The 14,240-nt window shown below is 40.2% G+C and overlaps 1 protein-coding gene across 2 annotated transcripts in view; it reads left to right on the top strand.

Moving 5' to 3' along the window:
* Positions 1-14,240, top strand: part of LOC117282662 (tachykinin-like peptides receptor 86C) — a 113,556-nt gene that overhangs the window by 18,452 nt on the left and 80,864 nt on the right. The window lies entirely within an intron of this gene.

The following is a 14,240-nucleotide window of genomic DNA, read 5'->3' as shown; positions in this document are numbered from 1 at the left end:
TTCACAGGGGGACGTATAATAGACCACTGGTCGCGGTGCATGGGGAAACCCACTCCCTCAAATAATAATAATAATAATAATAATAATAATAATAATAACCTCAGAGAGAATAAATTCTGGATTGAAAATATGGTTAGGCAGTTTCAGGAAGTTCTGAAGCCTTAATGTTGCACCGGATGACGTGATATTACGCAGGGTTTTTCAAAACAGACTTTCTCAGATCTTCGTAAGAAACAATTACAATATATTTCCAGAAACCGTGACAAAAACCGCTATTCGTGGCATAATTCCCCAGAATATAAATATTTACGCTGCTGCATTACACTTTAATACAACTGCGAAATAATTGCTACGATTTAAAAAAGAATGTGACAAAAATTAATATTTATTTAAGTGGTAAAAGAAGGGCAGTGTGCAACCCTCAGTTTCACGCTGCACCATTTGGCTGTTTGGCTCACCAGTGCTTCTATGTCGGCATTGCGAATCTCTACTGTTAGCTGGGGCAGCAACGACTGACTGGAAAAAGTGTGGCTCCGAGGATTATTGAAATCGCGAATAAAGTCTAATCTGCTTCGTTTATTTAAATTGTTACATATTTATGACATTATGTGCTGAAATTGAAGCAAAATTCATTATTTGGAAAATACATATTTCCAAGTGGGTTCTGTAGCTCAACTTCAAATATAACCATTCCCCGCATATGGAAAGAGGTTTAATTCAGAGCCTTCACAGTAGAGCTTCCACCAAACTCGTATGCCAAGAATGCTAAGATCTCTCTAATGAGATTAGTTGCCTGAGACGTGATCTCCAGCTCAACGGTTATCCCCGCGGTTTCATTGACTCGGTCATTAATTCAAAGGGTAGCGGTCATCTGAGTAAAGAGCAGAAGCCCCTGGGCTCTATGTGTAGCCAATATGTGAAGGGTGCTTCAGAGAATTTCAAACGTACAACATCAGGACGATCTTTAAAACCAAACACTTTTAGGAGTTCACTCATGAGAACAAGGCCGTAAAGAGATCCGCAAGAGACGGCACAGTGCATCTACAATATTCCTTGTGAATGTGGCAGAAACTATATTGGCGAACAGGCAGACCTCTAGCCGTGCGGTTACGTGAACACAGGCACAGTCTCAAAGATGGTCTTACAAAAAACAAAAATAAACAATAACACGACATTCGTGTCAAGAGGGCCATAGGATAGGCTGTGAGGAAGCTAGGGTTTTGTAAATTGAAAGTAAGAGCAGATATAGCCAACCCAGTTTGGACTTTTCTCTCATCTGCAACCCCCTTAACAGCAATGAGGTTACCATCTCACAGAGATCAGCATGATGATTGTTCATGGGTTTCTACAAGGCTTACTGCGTAGTGTTCTGGTTTGCTCCACACATGCAGTTACCTGAAGGAACAAAATGGTTTAACAAATTCTCCGTTTGATCCTATGCACTGGCTTTCATGCACTTGGTTCTTTGGCTAGATTTGTTGCATACAAATTTCACCTCCATTTCTAACTTAGATTTAGGTGTGTGCATGCGTTATCACAGTTTTATTGCATATTTTCCTGTTATCTCCCTTTGACAAAGCCTGATCTCCGGTATTTATATAGGTCTAGTGACATACAACAAAATGCTCAGACTCAGTTTTGTAAGGACCTCCAGTGTAGTCCTGCGAGTCGTAGGAGGAAACGCAGAAGGAAGTCTCGAATCTGAGACAGTAAAATATGGTCACCAGTCCCACGGGACTTCTATTTAAAAATTGAATGAATGCGCACACTTTCCTTAAATATTTATCAAACAATCTTTTAAAATTTATATTAAGATTTAATATAAGCGGGCGAACATAAACACGTTCAAAATGTTATTTTATAAGAGAAGGAAGAGATGAGGCAAACTTCAGTAGGGCTGCTGTTCTTGTAATAATATAATAGCAGTTGTTGCATAAATTAACTGTGTCCAAGATACGTGGTACAGGGAGAGCTACAATATTAATAAAAGCATATTAAAATAATATATATTTTTTTTTACTTTGAAGGCTATCTCTCATGCTTGAAAATGCTTCCTCTTGTACTTTGGCAATAACGTTTGAAGATGCCCTTGGATGCATAATTATCCACATGAATTCTATGAGAAGTGTAGGTTCTAATTTCATGTATTCTTATTAACCAGAAGAATCCGTCTATAGCATGAGACGGGAAAGCTCTCTCAATATAACAAGGGTTTACAGGTTAGAGGCCGGGGTTCTATTTCCGGCAGGGATAAGACGCTTTTCTTTGTTCCACAGTTTCCAGGCCGCCTTTGCGGTACATCCAGCCTCCTATCCAATGCGTACCTTAGGATCTTTCCTCGGGTTTAAAGCGGACGGTGCATAAAGCTAAACACTCGTCTCTATCTAGTGCCGAGATGAAGAACATTGAAGCTATGCCTCCACTCCCCTATAAGTCTCTATGGAATATTGCTTAATTAATTAAGTAAAAGGACAGTTTTACCTCTTTACTTTTATATCTCTGCAGCAAGGAAGACAAAGGCAGGGCTGCCCACACATCCTCTATGTTTTCTGCGAATGCTTTACATCAGAGAGTAAGAAATATTTGGATAATTTAAATTTAAAATAATGAGGAGGAAAGCAATATTTCGTGCTTTCTTTTGTTTTATCATGTTTGAATTTTTTACTAAGATAGTGTAATTACGTACAATAGTATTAATTTCCTTCGTGTCTAAAAATGCGAACCGCGAGTTCTACCGTAAATATTATGCGCGATTGTGACGGGGCCCGCCAGACAAAGCAATCAGACATACTTCATGCAAAGTGATGTAGCAATGAGGTTACTTTTATTACACAATACACTTTACAAGAATGCATGCTAAGATTTAATGGGATGAATTTTCATCGATTTGGGAAATAAACTGCTTATCTTCATTTCAAGAAATCAATACCCTGCCGTTGACACGCTGAGAATATGAGGCGGAAGTCAGTAAGTGAACTGTATTAGTACCGTTACTTAATGAGGGTGTTACGCGTTGAGCTTTTAATGGAAAGAATGCAACTGTAGGCTTCAATTTACAAGTCGGAAGAAAGTGACTAGGAATTCTACCTGATAGACCTAAGAAGAGAGGAAATGGTTACTGTTTTCTACAGTTTTCTCTGCTGTTTTGTTTGTCTTCATTCAGTAGGGCCATGCCACATTTGCTGTTGAAGAGCCAATCTACCGAAACTTTACCCATGTACAAACAAAACCCATAAAAACACAGATATCCAATTTGTTTTTTATTTCTCCTTTGATTGTTTGTACAGAGGTGGTTATACAATATACATGGTGACTTGAATATTAATCGGTTTATTGTGTTGGTTTTGATGTTCTGTGATGTTCATTATTATACCTAATATAATTATAATTTTACTGGGATGGGATAGTTTTGGTTTAGTTTCTTGTTGTTTTCAATTTATTATCAGAATGTAAGGTCTTATAATAGTGGAACGTCAATTCGGTTTCTGACGGCTTCAGTGGTGACTTAGAATGCCACTTAGCATTCTTACGTGTTTCCTAACATAAGAATAAGTAAAGTTGCAACTGTGCTTTTTTAATTAAGTACCACGCTATGAAAACGTATGGTGGGGCTCCACCAGTTTTGACCTTGGCATCGCATGGAGGTGAGTAGTCGGCTTCACACCCCTACCGTTATAACCTTGGAGAAAGAGAACCCTGTACCTTCTGGAGAGGAGGCTGGGTGGGCTGCAGAACCGGTCTGATCGCTGTGGAGTAGAGAACAATATTTAGCCCCTGCCAGGATTCGAAAACCAGCCCTCCATCCAGTAGCCCGTCACTTTGCCAAATGATCTACTCTGGGTCCTCTGTGTTTCCCAACGGAAAAAGAAAATGTCGTTCTTGCATTCAGAAGACGCGAAAAACGATTCAACCCTGAAGATGAAGGTAAAATGTCCCTCCGAAATTTACATCTGCCCACAATTTTGCAGTCTTACACCGCGTGACAGCCCAGAAGCCTACAATCACTGCAGAGGAAACATTAACGAACGAGTCTCCGATCTTCAGAAGATGTGGTGTTATCATTTAATCTTCTTCTGTGCATTCATATGCATGAAGGACTATGTAGAGCTAATTTTGTGTGTATTGCACTTTGCTTAACGTCACTGCCAGTAGCTCATAGTCAGTACGGGCGCATGGCAATGTAATCGGTGAATAATGGGTAGGAATCAAGCGGTTAGTCGCTGGCTTCCCACCGCGGCGGCCCGGGTTCGAGCCCGCGTCTGGTCAAGTGGGATTTGTGGTGGACAAAGTGGCGCTGGGGCGGATTTTCTCCGAGTACTTCGGTTTCCCTTGCCAATCTTTATTTCACCAAATTCTCCATCATCATAATCACAATAGGCCAATCAGTGTCCCCCGTGCCGAGTGGGCCCAACTGGACTCCACCCCCCACTAAGCGAATTAAAAAAAAGGGGTAGGAACTGAAACGTTCGTGTCGTATCCTGACACTTACCTAGAGGGATTGAGCAGAAAAATATCAACAATCTCACGTTCTTGATTCGGTAAGGAAGAAAATGACCTGTCATCCTGTACAGGCTTCATAAAAATCGTTAAATGGGTTTCAAGATTAAATGTCCGACTGCCATTCCAATGGATGTGAAGTCGATCGGTTCATAGTTCTTCCCAGGTTCAAAATTTGGATTGGAGACCAGCTTACATGAGTTTTTTCATGGTTTTTCTCAGATTTTCTAGACAAATGTGTAGCACGTAGCGTGGACCTCTTACACATCGAAGGAATATGTGACATTCTTATCACAACAGGCGCCTTTGGCTACCGCAATTGAAAGGAAGCTCTGCTCACATTTCAGTATGATTTACCAAGCCGATTTTCTAGAAAATGTGGGAGCCTTGACGTCTGAATTCGTTGCGCTGACCACGCTACACCCTCAAACCCTCCATCCGCTAAAGTTGGCACAAATTTCGCCGACAAGCGGCAGTCTCTCGGTTGGTATAGTTCGCTTGCGGACTAAAATCACGGAGTTTGAAGTCTCACAATCCGTTTGGTGTATGCTGATGATACGAATCTACTGGGAAAGAACATAAATACCATAAAGGAGAATAAGCTATTTTTTTAGCCCCCAGAGTGAATATTGACACTTTATATATATGATAATTTGACTGTAAAATTACGCAATTTTAGCAGAATAATTCAACAGCTTCATGTATATATTCATGTACCATCTGAATATGATATGATACAAACATGTAGTGGATGTACTCAATTAAACTGTCATTAACATGTTTCAGTATCATTTTTGTTATTAATTATTGTGTTGAGGGTCACAAAGTACCTTTTTGAAAATACAGAACCTCTCATTGACGCCAGGACATCCTTTGAAGATAAGATAAAATTCAAATATTTTGTAAGGACAGCAACAAATCAAAATTTGTTTCATGAGAACAGGAAGGGAAGGTTCGATTCGGGTGCTGTTTGCTACCTTTCAGTTCAGAATCTTTCGTCTTGTCGTCTACTGTCTAAAATAGTAACAATTAGAGTGTACAAAATTAGAATTTTTTCCTTATTGCTGTAAGGGTCTGAAACTTCTTCGACAATAGGAAAAGAACATGGACGAAATTAATTTGAGAAAAGGGTGCTGAGGAGAATATATTGACAGAAGACAGATGAAATATTACTAAGCTGAAAAATAATTACAACTTTGAGCTTCATAATTTTAGCCTCCTACAAATAAAATTACAACGATCAAGTCAAGTAGGATGAAATGGGCAGGGCATGTAGCACGCTTGGGGGAGAAGTTGAATGTATGTAGGGTTTTAATGGGAAAGCCAGAAGGAAAGAGACCACCGAGATGACTTAGACACAGGAAGGAGGATACTGTCAAAATGTTAGACTGTGGAAATAGAATGGGGTCATATACTGGCCTCATCTGGCTCAAGGTTTGGAAAAATGGAAGACTGCTGTGAATATGGGAATGACCCTTGTGATTTCACAAAATTATGGGAAAACCTTAAGTAGCTGAGCGATTGGCTGCTACACAATAAAATCTTGGCTACATGCAGTTAGTTTGTTAGTTTAGGTCATCAACAGATAGACGCGTTTAAGTGACTGTTGCACTGAACTGCCTTTTGTAGTATATAATTCCAAAGTTTGAGTAAAACTAGTTGCAACTATTGTTAAATTTCGTTAAAATTGGTTAGAACTTATTCTTTTTTTTTCAACTGATACTCCAAGCTTTCCGTGCTTCGTAGTTTCATGGGTTGTGTGCCGAATCTTACTATGGATGGGTGCGGTTGTTTTGGGTGTGAGGATTATGTTCAGAACGGCGTGGTATTCTGTGAACATACTGTGGCGTATAGAACCATTGCTAAGCAGTGACTCCGTAAACAGCAACCTTTTCTAGACGACTCGGCAAAGACGTTGCCGTTGCTACGCATCAGATTCTTAATAATGCACCAGTTGGACTTCAACAGTGGAAAGAAGGTTTTTCTGAGTGGTCCGTGGCGAGATGTTATAACAGGGAGGTTTGGAGTATAGTTCAGTGCAGTTGGGTTTTGTATGGGAGTCTGTGAAGAGAGGGCTTGAGTCGGAGACACAAGAATGGCCATTGTTGGAGCCTTCACCACGAAATATTTACTAAAAGACTGAGAATAGTAACCTGAGTGCTCAGTGGACCGTAAAATATGAAAATAGCGATAATGTTATAGTCACTTGTAGTTACGACCCGTAAGTGGTCAATAAATCTATTAACCAATCCAAAACCCGCCTATAGTCACCCCTACACGTAACAATATATTAAATAAAATTGTTATATTTGTTATTTAATGTATGTGTGAGCTCTTTTCTACAGTTGTACTTATGTGTGAGATCCGTGGGTAGCAGATGACTGCTGAGAGATCAGTCTTTTATGCTAATGTTGTTTTTTCGGTTATGTGCTGCTGTCTGGTGTGAAGTTAGTGTAGCGTTTCAGATACTGAATTATAGTTACCTGTGTAGGTATCATTCACATCTAGTTTCTTTTTAACTATTTAATGCACACAGTGCAACAGTTAAGTAAAAGTTTTTACCTGATCATGATCTTTTTAAAGTTTCAACCTTCTTCTTATTTATTTGAGATAGATTCATACAATCTGTCCAATTAAGGACAGTGAGCACTTTTAGTGACTGATGTGGTGACTATGTCATTAACAGTGTTAATAAGGCTATCCCAGTAGATGCCTTAAGATTTGCGGCATGTATACACTTAAAACTAGCTAAATCTATCAGATAGGTCTGACGGTTTGAATCTTTTTAATCTCCTAACTTCATCTTCATGTGTTAGTAGTGAGGCTGCGAGTTCGTTTGGATGTACTTGTAGTCTCCGACTGTACTTAGCACTACACTTTTTAATTTCTTCTCGCACTGTAGATACACTTAAGTCCTTATGTAACACTGTATTGGGCACATACCAGGGCGCATCAACTATTTCTCTGAGAACCTTGTTCTGAAATCGTTGTAGTATTTCCAGGTTTGAATTGCTGGCTGTTCTCCACAGTGATATACCATACGTCCATATAGGTTTGAGTATTGCCTTGTAGAGTAAGAGCTTGTTTTTAACAGATAGTTGTGATTTTCGTCCGATTATCCAGTACAGTTGCCGAATTTTCAGGCCCAATTGTTTTCTTTTGCTGAAGATATGTTTCCGCCATGTTAGCCGGAGATCTAATGTATGCCAAGATACTTGGCTTCATCTGCAAAGTTTGAACATGTCGCAGAAATAAGATTTATGAAAGATATAAAGTAGCATATCCACATTCTGTGAGCATGACAAGAAGGTGCGTTCTTAAGACTGCCCCTGCGAGCTATACCTGCGCGATAACTTCTCATCGAAGTCGTTTGTTGCTCTTCGTGAAACGTTCAGCAATGAATGCGCTCACAAGTAAATACAAAATAAGACAACAATACTGATGTGACCGTGCCCTTGCACTTAGTGAGTTATTTAGGGCTACGTTTTAAATGCTACACTCCGTATTTGTAAAACATGCAAGTACATGACGTGGGAAGGCATCAGCCCAACAATTGAAATTAGGAACAAAATGTGACGCGTGTGAATTTTTTCCGTGTAAATAAAAAGATTTCAAACTATATCTTACGTACAACGAACCTATAGATTACTCTGGAATAATTCTTTTGCAAGAAAATATAAATTGTTTAACTCACTTGCATCTAAATTTAAGGCATATCTTGTGTGGTGTGGAGAAGATTTCGGTTAACTTTATAGGCTTAAATTGGAATACCAATATACGATGTTTCTCTGAGATTCGTACTGCAGTAAAATCACACCAAAATAAGGAGAAAATTATGATGGTTAATTTTGTTCAAGCTATTAGTACAAAGTCCTTTTTTTATTGCTAGTGGGCTGGGACTAAGTCCCTTGTACTGCGGCCACTTCTGGTCTATTGTACCAGCCCCAGATTATAGGTGAGGGTTATTGTGGAGCAATTGGTGGAATGAAGATTGGCAGGTGAAACCGAAGTACTCACAGAAAATCTGCCCCAGCTCAACTTTGTCCACCACAAATCCCACTTGACCAGAATCAGAATCGAACCCGGGCTACCGAGGCGGGAAGCCAGCGACTAACCGCTTGAGCTATGGCGCGGCCAAGTACAAATGCTTAGAGGAAGATATGGGAACACCGCTTAAGTCTACATTGGACTGTCTCTGAACAGATATATGATCGAAGAAAACATTAAATTGTAAATCTACAACGTGAAAAGTAAGGAAAACCAAGAAGTCGTTGGAAGAAACAATAACCAGATCCGTACAGGCGTAAAATTTTCTCATTCGTAAAGACAAGAAGAGAATAGAAGTGATCTTGGAACCGGAGAATTCAATTTACAATAAATTATAAACCTACAAAGTGAAGAGTAAGAGGAAAACCAACGAGTCGTTGGAAGAAATAATAACGAGGTCCCTACAGGTGTAAATTTTTCTCATTCGTGAAGATCAGAAGAAAGTAGAAGTGATCTTGGAACCGAAGAATTTTGTTTCGCTGAATTACCTTCAAGTTACGTAAGCACTCTCTTCCTTCGACTGTAGACGTTTCCAGTCCGCACTGCACTTGAGAGATGTACCTGTTAAATATTGAATGGTTGTGAATACAAACGTGAGGAGGCTTCTCAGTTATCAGTCTTTTTGTGTAAAGATATCAGCTCAGGATATTGGAGAGAATTAGAGACAACCCACACAGACGTGTTGCTTCTTTCCCTCTGGGAACTACAGGCGTTGGGTTTGAAGATAATATTTGAATGGAAGGAACAGAAAGTGCCTGGAAGATTGAGGAAAGTTCACCATTTGGAACGCCTGAGTTTGTACGCTTTGGTAACGCTTATTTCGTTAATCATAAGAAGGAGTTTATCTGTTGAGCTTTCACTTCATCTCGGCAGATGGAAGCAAAATGTCCCTCCGGAATTTCGGAATATGACTACACGGTGTCACAATCCTAAAGGCCACATTTTGAAAGAGGGTAGGATGTGCCGAACATATAGTTAACCTACGGAACTTTCGTCTGCAAAACTGCAGCCAGAGATACTTAACCACTTCGAAGGTCCAGGTATGGATAAAAACGTAAGGTGAATCCATCCCTGTACCAGGCCGTAGATGCCCATAAGGTTGTGAGACGTCGAGACTTCCACATCTTCTAGCCAATCGTCTCACAGATGGCGATAAAGTTGTCAGCCTTACTCGCCGGCCTCCCTTTAACCCTAACACCGCTCTTTTCCAACCCGCCTTTGTTATATCAGCTCAGTCGGAATGGCGCTATCCCTGCTACACCTGTTTCTACCTTAGGAGAGTGTATGATGGCCACTGCAAGTTGTCCTTGCAGATCGGTATAGGTACGGGAAACTGGCTGGGTAGGTTAGCACGAGTCTCAGGGTAGCGGTATTCTGGGAGTTGATCCAACTTGATGTTTATTCACTTATTGTTCTCCAAACCACACTGTTAACTTATTGCACGTTATACTTACAGTTACATTATATTACTTGATCTACAAACTATGTCTCGGAGTGAGCAAGGGTCACGTCCGAACACTTCAGAATATGGTGAAAGACTTCGTAGAATGGCTTGAACACCCCACGCTAGGAATTCGAAAAATTCGAATTCTCCATGGTGCGGACATATACATGTCATTCCATCTCACGTAGAGAAGTTTGAACGAGGCAACTCAGTCATAATGGCCCTCATTCACTGGCAGTTTAACGAGTCCTGACCTCTCCTTCGCACTGACTTTTGTAGGCCCGTCCGGTTTCCTGTACCCGAGATAAACTAATGACTGCTTGTAAATGTCAGAACTCCGGACTCCTTGGCCCTGCCATAATAGAGAAATTTCCATATGATCACCATATTGCGCGCCGCAGATAATGAAATACGGTGTTGTAGGTCACAATAAAGTTCCAATAATATCGAAATATAAGATTTTGAAGTTAAAAATCACCGAGAATAAATTAGAAATAAAGTTCATGGTCGTTCATAATGATCCAAATAAAATAAGGAGCTAAGACTGATCAGCGTCGCCCCACAGGAAAATTCCTGGTACTCATTTATCCTGGGTCGACCCCAGGGCCGTAGTGTGGCTGGAAGAATTAGATGAATAAAAAAAATCCAATAACTTCATCAGGAATTGATCCCGCGACTTTCCGGATCCTAGCATAGTACCTCAACCAACTAAGCTACCGCGTGCCCCGCCCCAGGTATGGGTGGGAAGTTAATATTAAAATCGACATTAAGAGATAGGGCTTGATTAATGAAACTGGCTGAACTGACTTAATGAGTGGAGCTCGGTGACTCGTGCACACGAAATGAACTTGCAATTCCTTATAATTCTGATTTTCTTGGGCTTTCGTCATAAGTAGTGACTTCAAAATGAATATGCATAACGCATCTCCGTGCTTCATACCATCCAGAATATGATATGTATTACTATTCGGGTTTTACTCAATCCTTGTTATAATACACTTGATCGCTCTAGGCAGTTCCAAGGTCATGCCGTTTCAGTCGAGAAGGTGTGTAATAGTTTACAAACGACTACGGCACTGTTCCAGTGCTCTCAATTTTCTTATAGCATCTCAAGGTCTCAGAGATTCTGACTTTTATCTGATGCATTACTCGAAATCCTCAGTGGCGGGCCCACTGAATTTCGCCTGCCTATGGATTTCCTTGAGAGAAGGGAATGCTGGCAAGCATTGCACGTACTTTCTCGTGTACGCTTGACTGATCACAACCTTATAGAACTGATATTTCGTGTCTCATTCCATAGAGAGAGGATTGTTATTTTGAGAGAATTTTGAAACAATATATTTTTATTTCGGACTGTCCGTATTACAAGTTCACGAAATGGAATTCGAAACATTATATTCATTTTTGAGAAGGGATACTAATTTCGGTTATGACTGAGCCCCCGCCCTGGGGATGTTGGTTAGGATGTTTTGGTATACAAAGTACTATTTGCATCCACATGCTCTGCAGATTATTTCTTGCTCCGTGGCCATTAGTCCACAAGCGAGCTATACCGACCGAGGGACCGCCGATTGTCGGCGAAGTTAGTGCCAACTCTTGCGGATGGAGGGTGTCACTTGGTCTGCTTTCCAGATTATTATTACAGTTTAATTGAAAGTGGTCAAGATTTTTCAAGGTAATTAATATTTTGCATTTGCGCCTTTAGAAAGCGTAATTTTATATCACAAAAATACCGCCTATGTAGGTATGTCTAGCAACATTTTCTTCACTAGTCAGTGAAATGCAGTCACAACCATTGAAGCACTTTTAGGTGAAATCGCAACTTTCATTTGGAGGTCGCTGTGGAACCAGAATGTTAAGGCACCGACCGTCGCGCTGTCGTACAGATACACAGATATTTTGACCTTTCCAAAATGGGCATTTGTCTTCTTGCTCGATTTATCTATTACGACTATTGATCGGGTTCAGGTGGGATATGAAGGTAAACTGCGCATCACGTGGTGAATGCCAACGATCAAATATTATGAAATCGGGAGGGTATTACCTGTACTAGCGGATAGGGATTGCAAGAGCATCCCGGGGGTGGTCAAATGGCTACACATTTCACTGAACTACAGTTCACATTTGGGGATTTCCCAACAACGACCCATGGGGTTAATGCACAGGTTTGATATGCGCCAGCAACGGAGGGCAATAACACACTGTGAATATGTCGTTCCTCTTTAACAGTAGTAAAGTTTATTAACAAATTTGTCTTTCAATTCAAATTCCACTCATATCGGATAAAATTATTATTGCTTATGAACACTTTATTAAGTATTTTTGAAAACTTGCTAGTGGTCATAGTTCATGGCTACAGATTCAGACGTCCCGGGTTCAATTCCCGACGCTACTATATTTTCTGAGAAGTAGTGGGTCTGGAAAGGGGTCCACTCAACATAGTGAGGATAATTGAGGAACTATTTCAAGGAAACAGCGGCTCCGGTCTAGAAAACCGAAATTAACGGCCATAGACATCCGTTGCGTTCACCACGCGACACCCTCTATCCGCGAAAGTTGGTACTAACTTCGCCGACAAGCGGCGGTCGCTCGGTTGGTATAGTTCACTTGCGGATTAAAGCCACGGAGTTGGTTTTGTTTCATTTGTTTGTAGGTAGACTTTAAATCCTGAATGTAACAGCACATATCTTCACTCTTTTGAGTATATACAACGTATATTGTGACGTCTGTTCGTACCACCATGAACCGAACCAAGACTGGCTTGTGACAACCGTTTTGAAGCTGTTTGTATAAAATTTCTGATTTGTGATAACATAGAAATGGCGTGCTAGTATATGAAATTGTTGGAACTGATAACGTAGGCTCCTCCACGATTACGGCATTATTATTTTATTGAGTCAATAATTTATGACTTCAACAGTTCGCGTGACTTTTAGCTGTAGACTTTTTGCTCCAGGTGGGAATTTCGTATACTTTTCAAACGGTCGAAAGTCTAAATAAATTGACATCAATAACTTTCAAATTAATTTCTGTTAACAATTCCGTATTATCCTAGGAGACAAATCAATACGGCGTTTGAGTTTCTCAACATCATTCTAATAAATTCAAATGTTGGAACTAAATTTTAAGTAAATAGATAAATAAATAAAAGTGAATATTATTAACTTCCGGTCACGGTACCCGCGCGGTCTAAAACTGTACTGTCTTCGCTCGCACGGAAGCCGGGATCGCAGGTTCGAATCTCACATAACGCACGGATGATTGATATGTATATGTGTTTTCTCTGTGTTTATGTTGTCCTGTGTTTAGGTAGAGGCCTTGCGACGAGCTGATTACTCGTTTAAGGAGGCCCACCTTCTATAAAATGATTATGAAACTGAAAAATCAGAGGCCAGGGCCCAAGGTGACTGTAGAGCTACTGAAAAAAGAACATTATTAATTAATCATGTCATGAAATTATAAATAGGTCTCGGAAAGATCAGTGTAAATATAAGTACAGAGGCGGCATTAAAAATACTTTCTGGTACTCAGGTTTGTTAGAGATTCAGCTTTACATGATCATAGTACTTTCTCCGATATACTGCTTATAAGAAAAAGTGTGAGAAATTGTTAAGTAATATTCCTCAGTAATCACTGCAGTCAGTTTAATACACTCGTGTTTAGGGGTAATAACGGATTCCTTGCCCTGTTGTAACATAAAATGTAAGTAGGAAACATGTGAATTGCGGTATCTCATTCAGTTCGACCCTAAGCTTAATTTTTCGTGCCCGTAAGTTGGAAACGAATAACTCCTGTGTGACAGGTTTTCATTGACCTGTTGTGAAAGGAATGAAATCTTTGTTCCTGCATCAAAAATATTTTATTTCCTGCAGCTGAGCAGGTCAGTCTAAATATAAATGCGTGACGTCATAGTTATCGCAACCGGCCTGTCAACACGCAGTGCGCTCGCGGAGCTTCAAAAAGTGCAACCTCTTAATCGAGTTATTAGTCACTGAAAGTATTGGTGAATATGGTTCAGACTGTGATAGCGTTCGTGACAATGTTCCTCCTGTAGTGACTGGTAGCCGACTGAAGGAAGAAGAGTACAGTGCTCAACACTAAGAACATGTGGAAGTTATTACAGGACAAGACAAGAAGCCAGAGTTACGATTTTAGTGACCATAGGACGGGGTTTGGATCGACAGATTGATTTGCACACTTATACACTCATTACTACACTTCACAAAACACTATAGGACATACGAGGTCTTCT

Source organism: Cryptotermes secundus, unplaced genomic scaffold (genome assembly GCF_002891405.2).
Source record: "Cryptotermes secundus unplaced genomic scaffold, Csec_1.0 scaffold592, whole genome shotgun sequence".
Lineage (NCBI taxonomy): Eukaryota > Metazoa > Arthropoda > Insecta > Blattodea > Kalotermitidae > Cryptotermes > Cryptotermes secundus.
The sequence above is the reverse complement of the archived record's forward strand: the minus strand, read 5'-3'. Positions and strand labels throughout refer to the sequence as shown.